Source organism: Adiantum capillus-veneris, chromosome 15 (assembly GCF_014529385.1).
Source record: "Adiantum capillus-veneris isolate H3 chromosome 15, ASM1452938v2, whole genome shotgun sequence".
NCBI classification, from domain to species: domain Eukaryota; kingdom Viridiplantae; phylum Streptophyta; class Polypodiopsida; order Polypodiales; family Pteridaceae; genus Adiantum; species Adiantum capillus-veneris.
In genome coordinates this window covers 73,596,204-73,622,554 of record NC_140945.1, presented here as the reverse complement: position 1 = coordinate 73,622,554, position 26,351 = coordinate 73,596,204, and the positions used below count along the sequence as shown (strand labels likewise).

General features: G+C 43.5%; 2 pseudogenes; both read right to left on the bottom strand.

The window, feature by feature from the left end:
• Positions 1-850: 850 nt before the first annotated feature.
• On the bottom strand, positions 851-1,529 carry LOC147440887 (uncharacterized; annotated as a pseudogene).
• Positions 1,530-1,546: 17 nt separating this feature from the next.
• On the bottom strand, positions 1,547-2,870 carry LOC147440886 (uncharacterized; annotated as a pseudogene).
• Between the last annotated feature and the right edge of the window lie 23,481 nt (positions 2,871-26,351).

Below are 26,351 nucleotides of genomic sequence, written 5' to 3'. Positions count from 1 at the left end.
GCCTTCGGAGATACATATGTACTAGACCAATAGATAACAGAGAGAAAAGAGTGATAAATTCGTGGATAGATGTAACCAATATCAAGTAGACAAAAGCTCCCAAAGAGGGTGTTCAATGATGGATCCCCATAGAGACCAGCATCCTAGTTTGATTGCTTGGCCCACTTTCTGGTGGCTCACAACAATACACCTTAGCTGGCGGACCCTCCCTCCTCGATGTCAATCTCCCACAGGCTGCCCTCAACCTTCCTTTCTTTTCATATGCCGCCTCCATAGATGGTGCACCCCTGCAATATGGCTGCCCCCTCTGCAGCCCTCTGATCATGCTACCCTGTAGTCCAATGCACTCCCTCTTGTGACCTCGTGTGACCCCCGGCCACCTCTTCTCACACCTGCAACGATGCCCTGCCGTGCTGAGGCCCGCCACCACTGGCCCCTCGCTTGGCTATTCCTTCTTGCCAAGGGCGGCTTTCCTCAAGCCACGCCATAACCTTGTTGCTCTCTGGCGGACCTTCACTGTCCAGTCCCGCCCCTCAAGGCCCCTTCTACGGCCTCTTCATGCCCTGGTGATCCAACACGCAGCGCCACCCCGTGGCTTCTCTCCTCCTGCTCCCTCTTCAGCTCTGGCCAATTGCGACCTCGCTATTGGTCGCCTCTCTGTAAAGTGGGTTCCCCTTTGCAAACTGGCCGACTTCTCCTCTTATACAACTGCCTCCCTCGATGGTGTCACCACCCTCTAGCAGCCCCTGGCCCGCTCTCTCTAGCTTTTGGCCATGCCATCCCGCTTCAAGCCACAACTGCAGCGCTGTCCTTTTTGGCTCCCTCCCCGCATGCAGGCTCCAAGTGGCGGCTATCTCTCCATGCATGGCCACAGATGGCGTCTCCTCCCTAGCCTTGCTCGTCGACTGCAGACAACTGCAATGCGTTTTCTTTTTTAATATATTAATAGCCTTGAAAAGGTTTTTTGGGCTTGGCCCCCTTGCACACGCCCGCAACCGTCGGCTTTAATCCGCCTCAAAAAAACAAGACCTTCACCTTGATTATCATAGCTTCCTCTACACAGTATGTCCTGCCCTCGATAAAGAACAAACTCGTCCCGATCCTTGTGACCTTCAAACGTATGCACCCACTTGGAGAGTTGCCAAATAATGGCCTTTGAGCTCGACCAACTTTAACACCCATTTTTCCTACACCATGGCACCATCACTTAGGGCTTCAATCTGCTATGTTCGATCGGTTATGTATCACATCCAACATACACACCACTCTGAAACCTGCTCAAAAATGCATTTGATACTTGCCAAAGTCTGATAGCATCATCCTACTTAATATCGGGCACCTGCCTGCTGGCTTCTCCCTGTGTCGACCAAAATTAGCTGCACCATCATTGCCCACCCCCTCGTTGAGCATTTATGCTCAACCACAATTTTATTTAGGTAAAATAAGTATGTAGAGAGAGCATGATAAAAATAGATACATAGACTGCATAAGGAATAGTGGCTATATAGATAGGATGGAGATAGAGAGAAAACTATCCGCTATTGCATCACCCGCCAGGGTCAAACAGAAAGCTCACAGCTTCCGCAACCATAGTGTAGGCTCCATCTGGATCAAAAACAAAACAATGGCCGTGGCCATCCACCTATAAAGCATGCACATTCCAGTCTTCCTTTTCACTTGTCGGCCAATAGACACGCCATGACCCTTCCAGCTCTTCATAGCTTGGAGCTTTGTCCCCCTGTATCCACAAGCCCTCGTGCCAACCATAAGAATACTTTCCATCACTTGAAGCATTTGTACCACAAGCAGCTATCCTGTCACCTGCTAGAGAACCCTCCATATCATCACCTTTATCACATGAGCAGTGAAACTTGCATAATACACCTTGCAAAGTAACCTAGAACAACATAGCTATCAATAGCATAGCATAAAGTAGCCAAAACCTGCCATTTGCCTCTACCTGCTACATAGCCAAGCAAACCTGATCCCTTTGCATACCTGCATCCAAACTCTCTGTAAATGGCTCCAAGGCCAACTTTTCATACTCAAGAGCATGACCTACCAAAGCTTTAATCTGTTCTTCAAATACCTCATCAGCTGCAAGGTTGGAGGCACCTTCCTCTTTGCATGGAGGCTCACTCTTATAGGTTGCACCTGTATAGAGTCATCTACCGGAGCTAACTCTCCACGACCACACAAAAACTATGAAACTATACTTTGCATGTCGACATGCCCCTCAAGGCAAGGTTGCCCCACTCCCTGCATAGACAAATCAACTCGACATACCTCATTCTCAAACACGTGCTCTCCAATCAAACTGGATGCACAATCAAACCACATTTCTTCCTCCAATAGGGACTCACCCCCACATGACATTTGATAGGGCTGCTTGACTGGCAGATTCACACAAGGTGTAACACTATACTTTTCTTCGACCTTTAGCTGGCTGGTAGGTAACTTGCATACATTGTTCATCACTTTATCCACATAACAAACATCATAACTTTCATACCTAGAATACATGGATTCTGTCTCCCATGTAGCATCTGTATCCAAACTGCTGCTGGAGCTTTTGGACTCCTCTTTTGAACTTGTCAATTCTTGGACCACTGCTACCTTCTCCGATGTCAGTTTGGGAACCAACACTTCTTCTTCAAAGCCTTTTATTACCTCATCCTCTTGAGGAAGCAAACTGGGTGGCACTTTGAATATGCCTCTCTGCACCTTTTGAGCCCTGGTTGGCACTTCTTTACCTCTTCTACCCTGGCATCAGGTTCACGTTCTTTGATCACATTCATATCAACAAAAAAAGGAGCTTTTACCTCTTGATGCTCTCTAATCTGTCTAGGCCTGGGTCCACTGGCTGCCATGATGGTAGAATGTTGTAACATTTAATGGCCTAAAATCTTATGTGTAGCGGAAATTAGCATGAACATAGTGAGCATTTCATTAGAGTTGATTCCTAATGAGAATTACAAGAGTGCTTGGGTGGAGAGAGCAACAAAAAGCATAACACCTAGTTAGATAGCATCGACAATACTTTCAAAAGAGAGAGCAATTAGGCTATTGACAACAGTTGAGGACCGGATTTGCATGGAGCCGGTCCCCCCTCCAAAAGGCTTTGTATTATGGTTTCTCCCATCAAGAGAGACATTGTACAATACAATTCTTTGTGTTCCTTCAAGACGAGCTAGTGCAATGAAGATGGAAGCTTCATACACCAAGCAAAACACTTAATCAATCACAACTTGAATTATCCCCGTTCTCACACCCAAGACCTCACACACCTTCGAAGATGGTGAGAGCTAGCAGGGTATGAGAGTAGATTGAGAGGAAAAAGAAGTATCTTACGAGAAAGAAGTACATCTCCTCACATAATCACTCATATTAGCATAGCTTAGCTTAGTAATTAGCTTGGTAGAGAAGATGAGCATGCATTGAAGCTTGGCTCTTGGTTGGATTTGCATCCACATGCCAAGAGAGTGTTGATGTAGGCTTCTATCTCACAAGCTTGGAGTAGGTGATGAGCTCTCCATTAAAGCTTGGGAGGAGATAGAGTATTTTCCCTTCACACATGGTCAAGTGTGAGAGTGTGTGTGTCAATGCCAAGCAAAAATCAGCCCCCTCTCTCTCTTGGGCGAGCCCTAGCTGCTAAATTAGTCTGGCTTTTGCCTCATTGGACCTCCCCAGGTCAAGCCAATAGGGATTAAGCAGCATAAGTGATAGCCTTCTGACATGTGTCCCCCTTTCCCCTTTTGTGAGAGCTTTAGATAATTAAATAATTAAACTAAACTCTCATTGGACCCCTTTGCCTCCTGGCCAATAGGAATCAGGCAAGCCATGGGGCTCCTGAATTCTCATTGGACCCCTTGGGAGACTGCCCAATAGTCTTCTAGGACACTTAATTCTTATTGGTTTCTTTTATTAAATGTTTTTAAATTAATTAAACTAGATTTACTCTAGCCTAATTCTCATTGGTCCACTTCAAGGGTCTTCCAATAGGAATTGGGCATACCTTGTGGGCATCTGGCCTAGGGAGCTGACATGTGTCCCTCATTCCCTTTGTGTAAAGGGAGCCTGTGTGTGTGTGTGTGGCTTTCTCTCTCATCCCCAAGCTTTGGGGCTCGCCCCCTCCCATGTAGGGATGTAGAAAGACTTTTTGGGCACACACTAAGCATCCAATTTTCCCTAAGGTTGACCTTTGGACACAACCTTTGAATTTTGGAACCTTAGCATTTTGGAAGTCTTAATGGGCTGAACCTTAGGGTCTTTTTAGCCCGTTGTTTCACATGGCTCTTTTGCAGATGGCCCCCCTTTGGATCCCTATTTTCCCTCCTTTGGATCCCTACTGTGGCCGGTCTGCTAACTTAACCAATATTCTAGCTTTTTCTCCCTTGGCACTTCCCCACATTAAATGATCAGTTTAATATGAGAAAATCATTTAGGAGAATTAGATATTGATTATTATGACATTACCTCTCTCTTGAAATCATAGTCGTCCTCGACTATGGTGTAGAGAAGATAAAGCATATGCATGAGTCCTTTTCTTAGCGGGTAGAGGATCCCTATGTTACCCTACGACATCATTCCATAATGGATGACTAGTCCATTTGGCGCTTGAGAGCCTGAGGCTGCCGCAAGCATGTCTGCACATTAGTCCTATCAGTCTTCCATAGTAGAGTGACAAGCTCTACTTGGTGTTCGGGAGACGTCGTCTCCGCAAACTTGATCTAAGCATGCATACTACTTCATTTTTGTGCACAAATAAAGAAAAAGAGAGTCTTATAAGACAAAAATTTTTGTTCATTTTTAACATTTTGTACATTTGCTTACTCTTGGGAAGCATTGTAAGCATTGACAAGGTTTAGGTTATCCTTTAATTGTATGCCTTGCATCCATCTAGCATCTTCAAAAGGATAATTCTTAAACTTAATAAGATATCGTCGGATAGTCTTACCGCCTCTTAATACCTTGTCTTCATGTCGGAGAATGGACTCGGGCTGCAGCACCTCCTCGTGGTCCTCGATCTCCGGTGGGTCTTCAATAGTTGGTTCTTGAGGTGGCTCTCCTTTGTAAGGCTTTAAGAGGCTCACATGAAAAGCATTGTGTATGAGCCAATGATTGGGCAACTTAAGTTGATAGGCCATCTCATTGATTGGCCTAAGAATCTGGAAGGGACCATAGTACCTTTTTGCTAGTTTAGCATAGTACTTTTGGTGGCCCGTAGGATTCTTGCCCGTCGTGTGCCTTAATCGAGCCTTGGGAAACTTTAACAAGACCCAATCGTTTTCTTTAAAGGCTTGGGCTCTTCTGTGCTTGTCAGCAGCAGCCTTTTGCCTTTGCTGTGAGATAGAGATAGCATCCTTAATCTTTTGGAAAGATTCTTGTAGGTCTCGGCTATACTCATCTGCAGCGAAGATCTTCCCATGTACCTTAAGTAGCAAGGGACTTTTTGATCTTCCCTCAATTACCTCGAAAGGTGCTTTTCCTGTAGAAGTATGTACAGTGTTATTGTAAGCATACTCTACTAAGGGTAAGTACTTCTCCCATTGGGATCTTTGATCTACTTCCGTTACATAGGCTTTTAGTAGATCGAGAATAGTTAGGTTAGCTATTTCACTTTGGCCATCAGTTTGTGGATGATAGGCCGAAGAGAAGTTTAGCCTTGTTCCTAAATTCTCAAAGAGACCCTTCCAGAAATTACTGGTCATTCTAGGATCTCTATCCGACACTATGGACATTGGCAAGCCATGGTACTTGAAAATTTGTGAAATGAAGAGGGTTGCCATTTGATGGGCTTTGATAGTCTTTTTGACAGGTATAAAATGAGCTTGTTTACTGAACCTGTCTACTATCGTCCATATTCCCGTATTCCCATGGATAGACTTAGGCAATCCAAAGATAAAATCCATGGATATGCTCTCCCATGGTGAATTAGGGATTGGCAAGGGTTGAAGCAATCCAAGTTGCTTCCCTCTATCAAATTTTGTCTTTTGACATACCACACATTTGGAAACATACTCATGTATGTTCACTTTCATGGTAGGCCAATAGAAATATGTTTCAATTCCCTTTAGGGTAGACTGAATCCCTCTATGCCCCGCATATGGGGGAGCATGAGATTCATACATTACTTTCTCACGTAGTGAGTTAGTAACGCATAGTCTATTGCCATAGAGAAGATAACCATCTTGTAAAGTAAATGGTTCTTCTTTCTTCCCTAATGCAAGGGCTGAAATCACATCTCTAAAATCGGGATCAATAGCATACTCATCTATCATTAAAGATAGATCATTGTGAGTTGCTATGGAAACCGCATTCACTCTCGGTCGTCTTGAGAGTGCATCGGCTACTTGATTATGCTTGCCAGCAATGTGAGCAATATGAAAATGAAATTGCGAAAGGAAATTTGCCCACCTCATTTGTTTGTCGGAGAGCTTGGTCTGCGTCATGAAGTACTTAAGACTTTGGTGATCCGTTCGCAGAATGAAAGGAGTCCCCAATAAATAGTGCTTCCATGAGTCTAAGGCATGTAGAACTGCAAGGAGTTCTTTTTCGTATATGCCTAGAGCTTGCTCAACAGGGTCGAGCCTTCGACTCTCATAGCCTATGGCGTGCCCTTCTTGGAGCAAAACAGCCCCAAGGCAATCACCACAAGCATCACATTGGACCTCAAATGGTTTTGAGAGATCCGGTAGTGTAAGCACAGGTTGAGAGATAAGCTTTTCTTTAAGCTTTTCGAAAGCATTGTTCTCCTTAGCAGACCACGTATACCTAACATTTTTCTTTGTTAGGTCATGTAATGGTCCCGCAATTTGTGAGAACTTTTCTATGAAGCGTCTATAGTATGCACACATACCTATAAAGCTTCTTAGTTCATGAAGATTCCTTGGTTTAGGCCATCCTTTTATTACCTCTAACTTGGATGGATCCATTTGGATTCCATCTTGAGAGATAATGTGACCTAAATATTGAATCTCTTGCAAGAAAAATTCACTTTTCTTTCGATTAACATAAAGTTTATTCTCTCTTAAAACTTGAAATATTACCTGGAGGTGTTGCTTGTGTTCCTCTAATGAATTAGAGTAGATGATAATATCATCAAAGAACACTCCAGTGAAGGTTCGATGAGGTCTGAACAGCTTCTCCATCAAGCGGTTAAATGTGGCTGGTGCATTAGTCAAGCCAAAAGGCATGACAATGTATTCGTAAAGACCAAATGTAGTACGAAATGCGGTCTTTACAATGTCTTGATCAACTATCCTTATTTGATGATAGCCACTTTTTAGGTCAATCCTACTGAAGTAGGTCGATCCTTGTAGCTTATCAAATAGGTCTTCTACCCGTGGAACGGGAAACCTATTCTTGATAGTGATCCTATTTAGTGCTCTATAGTCGACACACATACGATATGTGCCGTCTTTCTTTTGCACTAATAGCACAGGTGAGCAAAATGGAGATGAGCTAGGCCTAACCATGCCCTTCTCAATTAACTCATGCACTTGCCGCATAATCTCCTCTTGTTGAGCTTGAGAAACTCTATAAGGAGTTTGTTAGGCGGTGAACTTCCTGGAAGAAGTTCAATTGCATGGTCGTCATTACCTCGTTTAGGAGGTAGCTCACAAGGGATGTCGTCAATAAAGACATCTTGAAACCCCTTGAGAAAATTGGATAACTCTAATTCCTTTTGGTTGCTTTTATTTTCTTTTGCTAAAGCATTAGGTTCATTTTGAGAATCTTTAACAAAAATCATGTACACGGAAATAGAGCTCTTTATTGACTTGTTGAAAGCTGGTGTATGTACAATGGGGATGGTGTTACCCATCTCCCTAGCATCTATATACATGTCCTTTTCCCTGAACTTAAAGGAGATTCTCCTTTCAGGAAATTTAACATGGGCAGCCAGACGGTCAAACCATGGTGCCCCTAGGATTACATCCTCATGCTTGAGAGGAGAGATAAAGAAATCCTCTTTGTCCACATAGCCTTGGACATGAAGCCTCAATTTCCCGATTAAGGGAGTGACTGAAGCTTCTTGCCCCTTGAAGGCACTGTCTGCGGGTAGGATATCTCCCATCTCGTAGGATTGTATGCCTAGCTTGGTGGCTAACTCCATAGATATGAAATTGTGAGTAGAACCAGGGTCAAAGAGAATAAAAGCATCATGTTCTCTTACCTTTCCCCAAGCATGGCATAGAGGAGATCCTTTGTGGTGAGTTTGGTGAATCTCCTCCTCTTGGATTTCAACCAAAGAAGCTCTAGGAGGATCTTGGCGGTTGTTCTTTTGGGGACAAGCGCGGTACGCATGCCCTTGTTCGCCGCACTTGAAACACCGGTTATCTTTACGATAACGCTCAAGCTCTTCAGGAGAGAGTTTATTCTTTCCTTTGTAAACTCCCTTCTCTTTAGCTTTGTTGGAATTGCCCTTAGGAGACTTTTGGACATTGTCCTTCCCCTTAGGCTCATTGGAACCTTTGTTTTCCGGGGGCTTATTATTTCTTTTACCCCCCGTTTGGAAATTGATTCGCGAGGCCACCATAGTATGGTGTATTACCGCCGATATGGTACGTGGCCTTTGGGAGTTGACATACTCCGCCATTTCTTCGGTTAAGCCCGCACAAAATTGTTGCTTTTGCTCTCCAAAATCCAACTTTTTGAAGACAGTGGCTTTGAGTTGTAGGTCCCAAAACTTGTCTACATATTTGTGGATGGATTCATTGGGAGAGAGCTTTAAGCTTCGCCATTCGGTGAGTACTTTGTCTTTGGCATCGGTGGCCAAAAACTGCTTCATAATGGAAGCTCTTAAAGCCTTCCATGTTCGTGGAGCTTCACCGTTGGCTCGTAGGCTAGACCACCATTGTCTGGCGGACTTTTGAAAGTGCATAGCTACATGGCGTAGCTTAGAGGACTCCGTGAAGCCCTCATCTCCAAACGCCGCATCGAATTGCTGGATAAAGGCCAAAACTTTGTCTGTAGCACCGAAGGTGCCATCATAGGTAAGGAAAGAGATGCTCTTCCCTCCCTCTTTGAATTTCTTCAGCTTGGACGACCTCTTCCATGCGGCATAGGATTTCCTATGGCCTCTTCTTTTTGATGGTTCAAAAGTTGCACCATCACTTTCTTCAGAAGATGAAGAATTTGAAGAAGGTGGAGAAGAGGGTGACCTCTTTCTCGCCTTTTTCTTGTCTTGATCTTTGTCGTCTTCACCATAGCTTTCATAAGAGGAAGAGGATAAAGAAGATGGAGAAGAGGGTGTCCTCTTTCTCGCCTTTTTCTTCTCTTGCTTTTTATCATCCCTCTTTGAATTATGGCGTGGAGAAGAGTGTGATGGTCTTCTCCGCTTTGGTGGTGATGGAGAGCGTTTAGCCCGCCGTCTTCGTGGAGCCATCTCCGCCGAGGTGGCGGGAGACTCGCTTCTTTCTCGTTCCTTCGGTGGAGGCTCTTGAGTTCTCCTTTGGGAAGGAGATGCATCATCAAGAAGTAAGTTCTTGAGCCCTTCATATGGATTCTCTTCTTCTTCCCGAATCGGAGAGAGACCTCTTTTGGTAGTCTCACAAGGAGGCTTCCTAGGTGTTCTCTCGTCATGGTGATGAGCTTGGAGAATCCCGTGAGCACGGAGCTGCCGTTGCACTTCACTTTGGAGAGATGGATTGCCCATGGCTTGTTGAAGCCTAGAAACAAGATAATTAACAAGCATTGAAGCATCATTAGTAGCTTGCTCATGAGCAAAATCAAAGTTATCAACATTAATTTCACTCTCTTTAATATTGTCAGCCATTCTAACAACTTTTAGGTGTAAACTTTTTAGGTGTACTTTGGCACTTCAAGCCCTAGTTGCTACTCCTCTTTACCCCTTTAGAAAAAGCACTCAAGCTACTGTACCCGCGGCTCGAATACCATTAATTGCAAGGAATAGAAGAGAGGGTCTTTCGACACCAAAACAGCACCGGCTCCTGTCAAGCTTCTAATAGCTCAATAGTGGTTAAGCCGTAGGCAAGCCCCGTAGGACTCCACTATTAAGACCATAGCTCTCGACGGTGATGCCCCGTTAACTGCACAAAGGCAGGCGCACTGCAAGGCTGAAAAATCCCTATTCTACTTACTCACAGGCAATTAATAATACCAACCATTTGTAGCTAGCTTGAGGACCTCCCTTCTTGAGCAAGAAAAGAGAAACCTTGAGCTCTGATACCAATGTAACATTTAATGGCCTAATAACTTATGTGTAGCGGAAATTAGCATGAACATAGTGGGCATTTCATTAGAATAGATTCCTAATGAGAATTACAAGAGTGCTTGGGTGGAGAGAGCAACAAAAAGCATAACACCTAGTTAGATAGCATCGACAATACTTTCAAAAGAGAGAGCAATTAAGCTATTGACAACAGTTGAGGACCGGATTTGCATGGAGCCGGTCCCCCCTCCAAAAGGCTTTGTATTATGGTTTCTCCCATCAAGAGAGACATTGTACAATACAATTCTTTGTGTTCCTTCAAGACTAGCTAGTGCAATGAAGATGGAAGCTTCATACACCAAGCAAAACACTTAATCAAACACAACTTGAATTATCCCCGTTCTCAGACCCAAGACCTCACACACCTTCGAAGATGGTGAGAGCTAGCAGGGTATGAGAGTAGATTGAGAGGAAAAAGAAGTATCTTACGAGAAAGAAGTACATCTCCTCACATAATCACTCATATTAGCATAGCTTAGCTTAGTAATTAGCTTGGTAGAGAAGATGAGCATGCATTGAAGCTTGGCTCTTGGTTGGATTTGCATCCACATGCCAAGAGAGTGTTGATGTAGGCTTCTATCTCACAAGCTTGGAGTAGGTGATGAGCTCTCCATTAAAGCTTGGGAGGAGATAGAGTATTTTCCCTTCACACATGGTCAAGTGTGAGAGTGTGTGTGTCAATGCCAAGCAAAAATCAGCCCCCTCTCTCTCTTGGGCGAGCCCTAGCTGCTAAATTAGTCTGGCTTTTGCCTCATTGGACCTCCCCAGGTCAAGCCAATAGGGATTAAGCAGCATAAGTGATAGCCTTCTGACATGTGTCCCCCTTTCCCCTTTTGTGAGAGCTTTAGATAATTAAATAATTAAACTAAACTCTCATTGGACCCCTTTGCCTCCTGGCCAATAGGAATCAGGCAAGCCATGGGGCTCCTGAATGCTCATTGGACCCCTTGGGAGACTGCCCAATAGTCTTCTAGGACACTTAATTCTTATTGGTTTCTTTTATTAAATGTTTTTAAATTAATTAAACTAGATTTACTCTAGCCTAATTCTCATTGGTCCACTTCAAGGGTCTTCCAATAGGAATTGGGCATACCTTGTGGGCATCTGGCCTAGGGAGCTGACATGTGTCCCTCATTCCCTTTGTGTAAAGGGAGCCTGTGTGTGTGTGTGTGTGTGTGGCTTTCTCTCTCATCCCCTAGCTTTGGGGCTCGCCCCCTCCCATGTAGGGATGTAGAAAGACTTTTTGGGCACACACTAAGCATCCAATTTTCCCTAAGGTTGACCTTTGGACACAACCTTTGAATTTTGGAACCTTAGCATTTTGGAAGTCTTAATGGGCTGAACCTTAGGGTCTTTTTAGCCCGTTGTTTCACATGGATCTTTTGCAGATGGCCCCCCCTTTGGATCCCTATTTTCCCTCCTTTGGATCCCTACTGTGGCCGGTCTGCTAACTTAACCAATATTCTAGCTTTTTCTCCCTTGGCACTTCCCCACATTAAATGATCAGTTTAATATGAGAAAATCATTTAGGAGAATTAGATATTGATTATTATGACAATGTAGCAATCTTGCCTCCATCATCTTCTTCATCTTTTGGCTCTTTGCTCTGGCAACTTTGACAGCCTCATCAAAGGTCCTTGGATCTTCATACTCCACCTTCTCACGAACATAGGGATGCAAGCTGGATAGAAACCTTTCGAGATTCAAATATCACTCATTGGTTGCTTGGGTAGCAGCCGCCAAATCGCCCCAATAAGCTTCAAATTTAGCAACAAAAACATCAAAATTTTCACTTATGTCGTGCTGCAAGCCTTTGATCTTTGCATCTTCTTCCGAAGCCGACACCACCTTTCGATACCTTTGTAAGAATTGCTCGTGAAACCCAATCCAACTCTGCTTGTGCACATCTTCTAAGCCATTGAACCAAACTTTTGCTTTACCTCACAGCACCAAAGGTAGAGTTTGGAGCTTTGCTTCATCACGTGGAATCTGCAATACTGTCAGCATAAATAGCTCAAAATCGGCTATCCAATCGTCAACATCTTCATCTCCTTTAAACACCGGTCCAAATTCTTGCTTCATCTTGATTCACAAACACTCGGTTAGGAAGCAATCAGTGGGTCCTCAGTGGGGGCACCACAATATGGAAAGGGAGAAATGAGAAAACCACCAGCACACTAGATGAATGCCTCTCTATAGCCCAGTGATCTCACAGCACACCTATCGGTTAGCAAACACACACCATGATACGCAATCTGCAAACAGCTATTGTCCAAGCCCAATCCCGACCAACCTCGATTGGATAGACCTGGTTGTAAAGCATGCTATGATAACCTCCATATAACACTGTAAAACACCATGTGACATATAGGCAGTCCAATAACAATCGACACTCAAATTCCTACCCAATCCTTGACATACACCCATTTATCTTCAAGCTTGCAGACTTGTACACACCAACATCCATATAGAAAGCACATATACACCCATCGCCTTCAGAGATACACATACACTAGACCAATAGATAACAGAGAGAGAAAAGAGTGATAAATTTGTGGATAGATGTAACCAATATCAGGTAGACAAAAGCTCCCAAAGAGGGTGTATAATGATGGATCCCCATACAAACCAACATCCTAGTTTGATTGATTGGCCCACTTTGTGGTGGCTCACAATAGTACACCTTAGCTGGTGGACTCTCCCTCCTTGATGTCAATCTCCCACAGGCTGCTCTCGGCCTTCCTTTATTTTCATATGCCGCCTCAATAGATGGCGCACCCCTGCAATATGTCTGCCCTCTCTACTGCCCTCTGATCATGCTGCCCTGTAGTCCAATGCACTCCCTCTTGTGACCTCCTTTGACCCCCTGCCACCTCTTCTCCCACCTGCAACGCTGCCCTCCAGTGCTCAGGCCCGCCACCACTGGCCCCTGGCTTGGCTCTTCCTCCTTGCCAAAGGCAGCTTTCCTCAAGCCACGCCATCACCTTGTTGCTCTCTGGTGGCCCTTCACTGTCTAGCCCCACGCCTCAAGGCCCCTTCTACGGCCTCTTCATGCCCTGGTGACGCAACACGCAGCACCACCCCGTGGCTTCTCTCCTCCTGCTTCCTCTGCAGCTCTGGCCAATAGAGACCTCGCTATTGGTCGCCTCTCTGTAAACTGGCTTCCCCTTTGCAAACTGGCCGACTTCTCCTCTTATACAACTGCCTCCCTCGATGGTGTCACCACTCTCTAGCAGCCCCTAGCCCGCTCTCTGTAGCTCCTGGCCATGCCATCCCGCTTCAAGCCACAATTACAGTGCCGTCCTTTTTGGCTCCCTCCCCGCATGCAGGCTCCAAGTGGTGGCTATCTCTCCATGCATGGCCATAGATGGCGTCTCCTTCCCTCACCTTGCTCGGCAACTGTAGACAACTGTAATGCGTTTTTTAAATATATACTAATAGCCTTGATAAGGTTTTTGGGGCTTGACCCCCTTGCACACGCCCGCAATCGTCGGCTTTAATCCGCCTCTAAAGAACAAGACCTTCGCCTTGATTATCATAGCTTCCTCTACACGGTATGTCCTGTCCTCAATAAAGCACAAACTCATCCCGATGTTTGTGACCTTCAAACGTATGCACCCACTTGGAGAGTCGCCAAATAACGGCCTTTGAGCTCGACCAACTTTAACACCCATTTTGCCTACACCGTGGCACCATCACTTGGGCCTTCAATCTGCTATGTTTGACCGGTTATGTATCACATCCGACATACACATCACTGTGAAACCTGCTCAAAAATGCATCCGATACCTGCCAAAGTTTGATACCATCATCCTACTTAATGCCGGGCACCTGCCTGGTGCTGGCTTCTCCCTGTGTCGATCAAAACTGGCTGCACCAACATTCTTACACAAATGGAGTGATATTCATAGATTGGGACACACCCTGGATACAAAAATGGCTGTGGAAATAAGTCTATCTCTTAAAGGCAAGGCCTATAAGTGGTGGATGACATTTCAAGTAGATGCTCGTCCTCCGTCTTGGGCTACGTTTCAAGCTTCTTTCTCTAAAGAGTTTTTGGACTCCAATGAAGAAGATAAGAATTGGTTAGCATGGGTTGCATGGCGCATGTGTGGCCTCTCTCTCACAAAGTACCTTTTGAAGTATCGGAAAATCATATTAAAACTAGAAGGTCTAGATGAATTCCAAAAGATATGGGGTTTTAATAGGGGTCTTGACAAAGACTATCGTCTTCATGTCAAGACACAACATCCAAAAACTTTGGAAGAAGACATCAGTCATGCGCAAAGATATGATGATGACCAAGAGAGGAAAGGAAATGTTCCCTACTCTAAGAATATTTTTGCTAAGAGAAATGTGTCTAAGAGTCAATGGCGAGTAGATCTCCCACACGTTCCAAGAGGAATAAGAGACAATCTACCTCTCCACACCCACAAGAGGCTAAGATGTCTAAGCACTCACGAGATACTGCACATGGGTCTCTCAGCTCTGCTGATTTTGAGCGTGCAAAGAAACACAATTTGTGTTTTAGATGTCTTTCAGACCAACATAACAAGAAAGACTGTCCTCTTTTGCAAGGCAAAGAAAAGGCCATGCACACAGCGCAGCACCTCACATTAGATTCATCTCCTAAATATTGTGCCGTAGAGGTTGTTCATATGGAAGAAAAGCACAAGTGTTGTGTGCCTGCTTCAAGGTGGAAACCCACCTTTGGCCCTCATGATTTGATTCGCATGCATGGAATTATTAACACAACAACGTGTTCTTATTTTAGTCGATGATGGTGCAACTCATAACTTCTTGAACTATAAGCTAGTCAAGTAATTGAAGCTTACACAGACTCCCTGCTCTCACAAGTATGTGGTGGAGCAGATGTCTGGGAATGATAAATAAGTATGGGACACGGTAGTTCAAGGGGTTGAGCTTATTGTTCAAGATCATATGATGATCCTTGACTTCCAAGTTATGAACATGGACCGTGCTGATGTAGTTTTAGGACGGGAGTGGCTGCATGGTTTAGGAAACACATTACACACCAGTTATGAACACAACTCCTTATCCTTTATGGCCAATGGTAAACATGTGCTTTTGATTGGTGAGAAAAATATACCATCTCCACCTCTTATATGTACAACCGAGCTTTCTATTTTGTAGAAAGCAGATTTAATAGATGAAGTCTTTTTGTGTTACTACTTGTATCCAAATCTTGTGAATTCTCAAGAACAAAGTGCGGTGAATTCTAGTAATGGTATGCAAAGTGCAATGAATTCTATTGATAAACAAAGTGTTAACAAATCTAACAAGAAAAGTGCTCTCAATTTTAATTCTATAGAGCAATATGCAACTGTTGTAAAACAAACATTATAGGAGTTACAAGATTCTCCATCCCAGCATAACTCTAGTTTACTTTCTCTTTTTGTACGAGAAAAGCTAACTCACTTACTCATGGAGTATAGTGATGTGTTCTCAAGTGATTTACCACCGGGTTTACCCCCTACATGTGATGTGAAGCATGCCATAGATGTCTTGACAGGCACTAAACCGGTGAGTAAACCACCTTATCGTATGAGCGCTAAAGAATCCAAGGAGTTTGAGAGTCAGTTGGCTGACTACCTCGCCTATGGTTTCATTAGATCTAGCACTTTGCCTTGGGCATTGACCAATTCTATTGGTAACAAATAAAGATGGTACTATGCGCATGTGCGTAGATTATCGCGGATTAAACGCCATAACCATCAAGAACAAGTCTCCTCTGCCAAGAGTAGATGAGTTGTTTGATCAACTCCACGGGTCAAGATACTATACAAAGATACATCTTCGTTTAGGATACCACCAGGTGCGTATCCTTTTACAAGATATCTCCAAAACTGTCTTTAGAACACAGTGTCGTGCTATGGCACGTATATAGTGGGAACGGGCATTAAACGATTTATCTTGTGAATTTTTTACGCATAAGTATACTTCATATAATACTCATATGCATAAATAAAAGCTTTCGACCATACCTTAGTATTTACCTTTGAAGTAATATAAATGTACATTACTATTAGAAAGTACTGCAAGAGAAGTATCAATGATTGTGCCTCTTTTTGTCTGGGGGAAAAGCATTTGTATATTTCTTCTAATATCTCAGCTATATCCTACCATATATAAATTATTTTCTTCCTTTCACATTTATCTAATAATTTAACCCTTCAATAATGCATACCTTCTTGGAAACATACAAGAGGGAAGGGCCTACTACAAGACTTTATGAAAAGGAAGATCCAAAGCTTCTTGGACCATCCCAATTTGAAACTTCCAATATAAGGGTGTGGAGAAAAGGCCAAAACCAAGTCAAGCTCTTTTAGTTGTCCAATTTTTCCTTTTCAAGCATGTCAATCCGAGTTACAGGTCAAAAGTTACAAGGAAACCAATGAAAAACCCTCTCTCACAACTACACTGCAAGAAGAGATGGTAAACAAGCGAATCAAGTGAAAAGAGGTAATCTTGGTCTTTTTCCATTAAATAATATATTTGGAGGATAAAAGACATAATCATGTGAATGTGACACCTCAAAGATGCCTTGAAGGACAAGACACACAAGTTGGGACCCCCTGCTGGAGCCACACAGAAGATGCCTAGGTGGGGCCCACATACATCATGCACCCACATGGAGCCTCAACGACCAAAAATGCTGAATTTCATGATATTTTAAGTCCTAATATTGTCCATTTTAAGAAATATCCAAAGAACATTTGATTTGGGCTAACTCTTTGTAACATTTAATGGCCTAAAAAATTATGTGTAGCGGAAATTAGCATGAACATAGTGGACATTTCATTAGAATAGATTCCTAATGAGAATTACAAGAGTGCTTGGGTGGAGAGAGCAACAAAAAGCATAACACCTAGTTAGATAGCATCAACAATGCTTTCAAAAGAGAGAGAAATTAAGCTATTGACAACAGTTGAGGACCGGATTTGCATGGAGCCGGTCCTCCCTCCAAAAGGCTTTAAATTATGGTTTCTCCCATCAAGAGAGACATTGTACAATACAATTCTTTGTGTTCCTTCAAGACTAGCTAGTGCAATGAAGATGGAAGCTTCATGCACTAAGCAAAACACTTAATCAAACACAACTTGAATTATCCCTGTTCTCAGACCCAAGACCTCACACACCTTTAAAGATGGTGAGAACTAGCAGGGTATGAGAGTAGATTGAGAGGAAGAAGGAGTATCTTACGAGAAAGATGTACATCTCCTCACATAATCACTCATCTTAGCATAGCTTAGCTTAGTAATTAGCTTGGTAGAGGAGATGAGCATGCATTGAAGCTTGGCTCTTGGTTGGATTTGCATCCACATGCCAAGAGAGTGTCGATGTAGGCTTCTATCCCACAAGCTTGGAGTAGGTGATGAGCTCTCCATTAAAGCTTGGGAGGAGATAGAGTATTCTTTCTTTGCACATGGTCAAGTGTGAGTGTGTGTGTGTCAATGCCAAGCAAAAATCAGCCCCCTCTCTCTCTCTTGGGCGAGCCCTTCTTGCTAAATTGGTTTGGCTTTTGCCTCATTGGACCTCCCCAAGTCAAGCCAATGGGTGTTAAGCAACATAAGTGATAGCCTTTTGACATGTGTCCCCCTTTCCCCTTTTGTGAGAGCTTTAGGTAATTAAATAATTAAACTAAACTCTCATTGGACCCCTTTGCCTCTTGGCCAATAGGAATCAAGCAAGCCATTGGGCTCCTGAATGCTCATTGGACCCCTTGGGAGACTGCCCAATAGTCTTCTAGGAGACTTAATTCTCATTGGTTTATTTTATTAAATGTTTTTAAATTAATTAAACTAGATTTACTCTAGCTTAATTCTCATTGATCCACTTCAAGGGTCTTCCAATAGGAATTGGGCACACCTTGTGGGCATCTGGCCTAGGGTGTAACATTTAATGTCCTAAAATCTTATGTGTAGCGGAAATTAGCATGAACATAGTGAGCATTTCATTAGAGTTGATTCCTAATGAGAATTACAAGAGTGCTTGGGTGGAGAGAGCAACAAACAACATAACACCTAGTTAGATAGCATCGACAATACTTTCAAAAGAGAGAGCAATTAAGCTATTGACAACAGTTGAGGACCGGATTTGCATGGAGCCGGTCCCCCCTCCAAAAGGCTTTGTATTATGGTTTCTTCCATCAAGATAGACATTGTACAATACAATTCTTTGTGTTCCTTCAAGACGAGCTAGTGCAATGAAGATGGAAGCTTCATACACCAAGCAAAACACTTAATCAAACACAACTTGAATTATCCCCGTTCTCAGACCCAAGACCTCACACACCTTCGAAGATGGTGAGAGCTAGCAGGGTATGAGAGTAGATTGAGAGGAAAAAGAAGTATCTTACGAGAAAGAAGTACATCTCCTCACATAATCACTCATATTAGCATAGCTTAGCTTAGTAATTAGCTTGGTAGAGAAGATGAGCATGCATTGAAGCTTGGCTCTTGGTTGGATTTGCATCCACATGCCAAGAGAGTGTTGATGTAGGCTTCTATCTCACAAGCTTGGAGTAGGTGATGAGCTCTCCATTAAAGCTTGGGAGGAGATAGAGTATTTTCCCTTCACAAATGGTCAAGTGTGAGAGTGTGTGTGTCAATGCCAAGCAAAAATCAGCCCCCTCTCTCTCTTGGGCGAGCCCTAGCTGCTAAGTTAGTCTGGCTTTTGCCTCATTGGACCTCCCCAGGTCAAGCCAATAGGGATTAAGCAGCATAAGTGATAGCCTTCTGACATGTGTCCCCCTTTCCCCTTTTGTGAGAGCTTTAGATAATTAAATAATTAAACTAAACTCTCATTGGACCCCTTTGCCTCCTGGCCAATAGGAATCAGGCAAGCCATAGGGCTCCTGAATGCTCATTGGACCCCTTGGGAGACTGCCCAATAGTCTTCTAGGACACTTAATTCTTATTGGTTTCTTTTATTAAATGTTTTTAAATTAATTAAACTAGATTTACTCTAGCCTAATTCTCATTGGTCCACTTCAAGGGTCTTCCAATAGGAATTGGGCATACCTTGTGGGCATCTGGCCTAGGGAGCTGACATGTGTCCCTCATTCCCTTTGTGTAAAGGGAGCCTGTGTGTGTGTGTGTGACTTTCTCTCTCATCCCCTAGCTTTGGGGCTCGCCCCCTCCCATGTAGGGATGTAGAAAGACTTTTTGGGCACACACTAAGCATCCAATTTTCCCTAAGGTTGACCTTTGGACACAACCTTTGAATTTTGGAACGTTAGCATTTTGGAAGTCTTAATGGGCTGAACCTTAGGGTCATTTTATCCCGTTGTTTCACATGGCTCTTTTGCAGATGGCCCCCCCTTTGGATCCCTATTTTCCCTCCTTTGGATCCCTACTATGGCCGGTCTGCTAACTTAACCAATATTCTAGCTTTTTCTCCCTTGGCACTTCCCCACATTAAATGATCAGTTTAATATGAGAAAATCATTTAGGAGAATTAGATATTGATTATTATGACATTACCTCTCTCTTGAAATCATAGTCGTCCTCGACTATGGTGTAGAGAAGATAAAGCATGTGCATGAGTCCTTTTCTTAGCGGGTAGAGGATCCCTATGTTACCCTACGACATCATTCCATAATGGATGACTAGTCCATTTGGCGCTTGAGAGCCTGAGGCTGCCGCAAGCATGTCTGCACATTAGTCCTATCAGTCTTCCATAGTAGAGTGACAAGCTCTACTTGGTGTTCGGGAGACGTCGTCTCCGCAAACTTGATCTAAGCATGCATACTACTTCATTTTTGTGCACAAATAAAGAAAAAGAGAGTCTTATAAGACAAAAATTTTTGTTCATTTTTAACATTTTGTACATTTGCTTACTCTTGGGAAGCATTGTAAGCATTGACAAGGTTTAGGTTATCCTTTAATTGTATGCCTTGCATCCATCTAGCATCTTCAAAAGGATAATTCTTAAACTTAATAAGATATCGTCGGATAGTCTTACCGCCTCTTAATACCTTGTCTTCATGTCGGAGAATGGACTCGGGCTGCAGCACCTCCTCGTGGTCCTCGATCTCTGGTGGGTCTTCAATAGTTGGTTCTTGAGGTGGCTCTCCTTTGTAAGGCTTTAAGAGGCTCACATGAAAAGCATTGTGTATGAGCCAATGATTGGGCAACTTAAGTTGATAGGCCATCTCATTGATTGGCCTAAGAATCTGGAAGGGACCATAGTACCTTTTTGCTAGTTTAGCATAGTACTTTTGGTGGCCCGTAGGATTCTTGCCCGTCGTGTGCCTTAATCGAGCCTTGGGAAACTTTAACAAGACCCAATCGTTTTCTTTAAAGGCTTGGGCTCTTCTGTGCTTGTCAGCAGCAGCCTTTTGCCTTTGCTGTGAGATAGAGATAGCATCCTTAATCTTTTGGAAAGATTCTTGTAGGTCTCGGCTATACTCATCTGCAGCGAAGATCTTCCCATGTACCTTAAGTAGCAAGGGACTTTTTGATCTTCCCTCAATTACCTCGAAAGGTGCTTTTCCTGTAGAAGTATGTACAGTGTTATTGTAAGCATACTCTACTAAGGGTAAGTACTTCTCCCATTGGGATCTTTGATCTACTTCCGTTACATAGTCTTTTAGTAGATCGAGAATAGTTAGGTTAGCTATTTCACTTTGGCCATCAGTTTGTGGATGATAGGCCGAAGAGAAGTTTAGCCTTGTTCCTAAATTCTCAAAGAGACCCTTCCAGAAATTACTGGTCATTCTAGGATCTCTATCCGACACTATGGACATTGGCAAGCCATGTGTGCGCTCCTTGCCACACTGTCGAAGCAAGGGACTTGCCAATACACCGTATGCGAGCCACAAACGGCTCCAAGCACACAACAAGCCTAAACTAGCAAGCTCAAGAAAACAAAGGGTGTGTCACTCACCGCTCTACGCTCGCCTTTGTGGTGGATTTCTCGCCGCGATGAAGAAGAAGCTGCAGTCGTGCCGCGCTCAACCGCTTCGCCGCCGTCGTGCCTTCGTAATGCTCGATCGCACACACACTCTCCCTCCCTCTCTCTCTCTCACACACACACACACAAGGAGGTGAAGAAGAAGAAGAAGATGGAGGTGGAGCAAGAGCACTCTTCAATTGCACAAATGAGAGAATGAGTAAAAATTAGGTTTAGTTGGCTTTTATAGGAGCTCACCCCATTCACACTTGGGCGCCCATGCTTAACCAACTAATCCCTTGAATGTCCAAATTAAAGTGCGCCTCTCATCGACGATCACTCTACCTTTCCCTATTGGTCCGACAAGCCCGGTACCTGACTCTAAATCATACATAATACGCGTCCATCGTAGGTGATGGGTGTCCGTGTGCCATGAGGGTTAACATGCCCCCCTTCCTGATGTAGATTCCGTCCTCGGAAGCTATTGAGTTGAAGCTGGTTCGTCGAGGTGGAAGAGCATTTGAGATGAATGTCCTTAGCCTTCTTCAGTCACTGCAAAATCAAACAACATTGGCACAGTAATGGCATTCTCTTAAAAAGCATATGCAGTTTTAGGTAGACACATTGATTGGTCAAAGAATTTCAAACAATTTGTTAGCAATGAACATTAAATTGCAATGTAATCAAATGCATAAACAGATGTAAAGGTAGAAAATTAAACAAGTCTGGGGTTGCTAATTTGACGGTCAAAAAGCACTAGAGATCGAATATTAATACCATGGGTAAGCTTCTTAATTTTCTGTGGTCAATTAAGTTGTTTAATCGCGAGAGCCAAGTATTCATGTTCAAGGGCTGACTAGAGGCTATATCCAGAAGACTTTGTAGTTAAGCTACCATAAAAGGAATTTCTCATGAAATCATCGCCTGTCTGATTACTTTTTCTTTGACCCCCCAAGGTCTTTTCACACTGATTCAATTATGATGTGTGTGCTTATTTTGTATGCCTTGGGTTTTTTGCTTTTCAAGGAAAAGCGCCCACGCTGGGAACCTCTAGGGCTCTAGTACCATAGGCAATACATGTGAGTGAAGTACCAAATCAAGCCGAGATTTCTTTTCCAGCTTAAAATTTTACATTGTGGCACTTTGATTTTTTGTTTGTTCATTTTCAGCATTTTAATTTTGTAACTTTGGGGGGTCATATAACACTGATACACTCCCCAGGCTCATCACATTAGTAAACTCCCTTTATAATACTTAAGCTAAAGGTCACTAGGGTTAAGCCCACTAGAAAGCCCTAGTACATTTCATACAATGCTGCCTAAATCGGATTAAGAACCTAAGTAACCATTGCTTATTAGGAAGGCATTCCCCATGGTATTAAGAGAAGATTTCTAATACCTAGCTTGGTCAAACTAGCTTAGTCGGACTGCTTGATTTTTACACCTAAACAAGTGATTATGACAAAAGATTGCATTGAATTAAATGTTGGATACTAAGCCAATGCGCTGAATAGTATGCTACCAATCACAATCAAAGCAGACAAACATGGATGCAAAAAAGATAAGGGCAATGCTAATGGACAAGAAACACCTGTTTCTGTTGATGGTCGCGCTTGATATGAAGTGTGAACGAGAGAAAGGTTCCATGAAGGTCCAAATCCTATCAATAGCAACACGCTCCTGTACACACTAGGAAACAAAAGGAATACCTCCAGGAGGCACATTAGTGGGAAAAGAGAACTTTTCTAATCACTCAACTCTAAAACAGAAACACTCTATCGTACTAATCTTACCTACCCTCCATCACTCAAGTGATGAGGATCAAAGGTGTTTCATGGCATAGGTTTCTGGTTCACTGTACCAAATGTGACATGTGTAGGTCTGAGTCAATGTTTTGACTTTAATGTGCACACTCGTTTGCTAATTGCTCTTGCTCTTTTTTTTTTTTGTTTTTTTTTTTTTGTGAGTATAAAGCTTTATATGTACATTCCCTAAGATTGGAATTGAGAGGTCAGGGAAAAAGGTTGAGAGGGAAACAAATGAATGATAACTGTCAGCAAACACTCCCCCCTTCCTTGGGTAGATCATACCGTTTGAAATGAGCTTGTCACCCTTTGAAACCAATTGTTCCAGTTGGTAATAGGTGAGGATTTTTGCCAGTAGTTTGTTATTACCCTAGGTGCCTTGTCAAGCTGCAAGGGTGGTAAGGTACTCTCCCAGGATCGAACTTGAAGTGGTTCATTAGGTGATTCTTGAACACTGGGAGGTGTGGATTCTTTTGTAGCTTCATGGAGGTCCACTACTATAGATGGAGGCTGTGTAGAAGCTTTTACCTCTATGGATGTATTACATGATGAGCTAGAATCTTCATGGGACTCCCCCCTTCCTGAGCTAGGTGGAACAAATCGTTCTTTCTTTGGTACCCAAACTAGCTCGGGAGCAGGTGTGTAGCATTCTGTGATTTTTTTCTTTTCACGATCATTGATTCGTTTTGGAGCTACAGGATTGGGCTCACTTGGGTCAGGTGTTAGGTAAGAGCACAATCTACGTTTTGGCACCCAGATTTGATCATTTCCTTGATAGTAGCCTTGGGCTTCCAATAGTCGTTTAGGGATCCATCGCAACATTTTCTTACTTTTCTTGGAGCGATTGGTACGTTTCTTACAAGGCTTCTGTTTTTTAGCACTAGCTATGGTCACTAAAGAAGCTTTAGGGACCCACTTGTATGTTTTCTTCGTTACCTTAGGATGAGTCTTGTCGGAAGCGATATGCATTGCTTGTAGCATATTTAAGGGTACATGCATTTCATCCCCCTCAGGTGTTACCCAGGTCGTCCCCCTATTTCCCCAAGTGTCTATGGTTGATGCTAGGTGGACCCAATCCACATTGTCTGATTCCGTCATACCCAGTAACACATCCATGTAAGGAGAATCTTGGCCAATGTCTGTATCCTTCTTACAAGTGTAACAATATTGTAGTGGGGCCGAGTGAACCGTGGTGTCAGAGCGATGATCAATAATGGTTTTACTCCCTAATGGGTGTACCTTACCAGTCACCAAATCCACTCTAAGGACAGAGTCTTGGAATTGCAAATAGACATGATTTTTAGACCAATCGTGAACCATTTGTGCTTCCCTCATGAATGGTCGTCCTAAAATCATTTCATATGACATAAGGTGTTTAGAGAAATCCATTACAATGAACGTATGTCGTACCTTGTATCCTAGAACTTTGATCTTAAGATCCTTGAGCATCCCCATAGGTTTGGCTATGGTACCATTTGCCATCTTTACCACAATGTTAGTAACACTGAGGCGGGGTTTTCCCATGGATTCCCAACAATATTTTGTAACGATGCTAACTCCCGCACCACCATCAAGAATTCCCTTTATAGTTAATCCCTTGGTAGTGATGGGTAGGGTCGCATTAGACTCGTCGCCTTCAAAATACTGCCCTAATTCGTTAATGGGTACCTCGATCACAGACTCGTGTCCATCTAAGTCAAGTGATTCCACATGATTTTCCTCATCAATCATAATCGAGTCAGGCCTATTTGGTTGCGCAAACTGCGGTAATCCCGTTCGTAGCTCTCCGTTAAGGAATGCTCGAAGTGCAAGGAATAACTCAGGATCTCCATATAGCTTTGCTATGATCGTGGTTTGGATCTCAGAAGACATGAAGTCCACTAGTTTGGCAACATTCATTGGCGTTTTGCAGGGTGTAGGTCCCTGACTAGGAACTGGTGAGGATGGAATCTCATATTCCTCAATGGGATCAGGTATTCCTTCGTTAAACATCCTTTCCAACAAGAAGGGTGTATGCTCACTTTCTGATGTCCTGTCCTCACTCCCTTCTTGGATGATACTAGATATGGCTAACGGTCTATGGTTCATGTGGGGTGGATGAACTTGCGTGGGAAACACTGTGTCATGAATTTTGATATGCATGGGTTCTGGTTCTAGTTTCCTTTGAGTCTCCTCCACTAAACCTCTTAGATGTTTCACCTGCTCAATCTCGTCTACTGGGTTTGGATACGTCCCAATCTTCTTTTTACGATTTTTTCCTTTTTGCCCCTGCGGTTTATCTTGGGGGTCTTGGATTGGATTTGGAAACACTTGTGGTGTTTTCAGAGGCTCTTTATGGTTTTCTCTCATTCGGTTTTCATTTGGTTCCATGTTACGGTTTTCTTTGTCGGTCTTTCCCTTTGTGGTATTTGTTCTAGTCTCCATTGTCTCGACTGAATCTGAATCATCCTCGAGGTCATTCATATACACGGGGTCATCTCCTGTTCCTATGTTTGTTTTGGAACTTGGCTTTGAATTTTCCGTATTCTGCGACTTCTTCCTTCGTGTCTTCTTTTTCTTTGCTTGGATAACTGACGCGGTATCTCTCTCTTCGAGGATATGTCCTGGCCCTTGAAGCATGGACCGTGTAATCGCATAAGCGGGTGCAACGGGTGGTATTGGCGATGTCACACTAGCAATTTCGACCAAATTCAGGGGTGTGATTTTAGGCGCATTTGGGTTATAGGGGCATTGGGCAATCAAGTGATCTATGCCACAACGATTACATGTGAGTATTGGCATTGCAGACGTGCTCCCTTGATTCATTTGCATCTGTGCAGCATTCTTTTGCAGCCTAATAGGGCACTCCGCTACTCGATGTGGTCCACCACACTCGTAGCATTGAAGAGGTGGCCTCCTAGCCTGGGTGTTGATATTTTGACCTCTGGATGCGAGAGCAGCAGCTTGATAAACCGGCTTGACTTGTCCCCAACAATCTTCCATGTAGTATATAGGACATTCTTCCAATGTATCAAGTCCGTAGGCAATACTAGTGTCTATTTCCTCCTCACAGCCATCTGGATAAGCATTTGATGGCTCGCAACCCACTTGGTTCATAGGGGCGACTCTTGGATGCGGGGGCTGCGGTCCTAGCACGGGAGGTGGTAACGGTGTAGCTTGTACAACATTTTGAGATCTAGGGACCATGTGTTGCGGTAGTTGCTCAACAGGTGGAGTAGGCATCAATACAGGAGCTCGAGGCGCATCCGTCCAGGCTACAGGTGGTCTATTTGCCATCATACGTTTGATCATTAAACAATCCTTAGCTTGGTGACCATACCTACCACATGCGTTGCAAGTTCCATTAAATTTTACTCTAAACGTAGGGCACTCACTAGTGCTATGTGGACCTAAGCA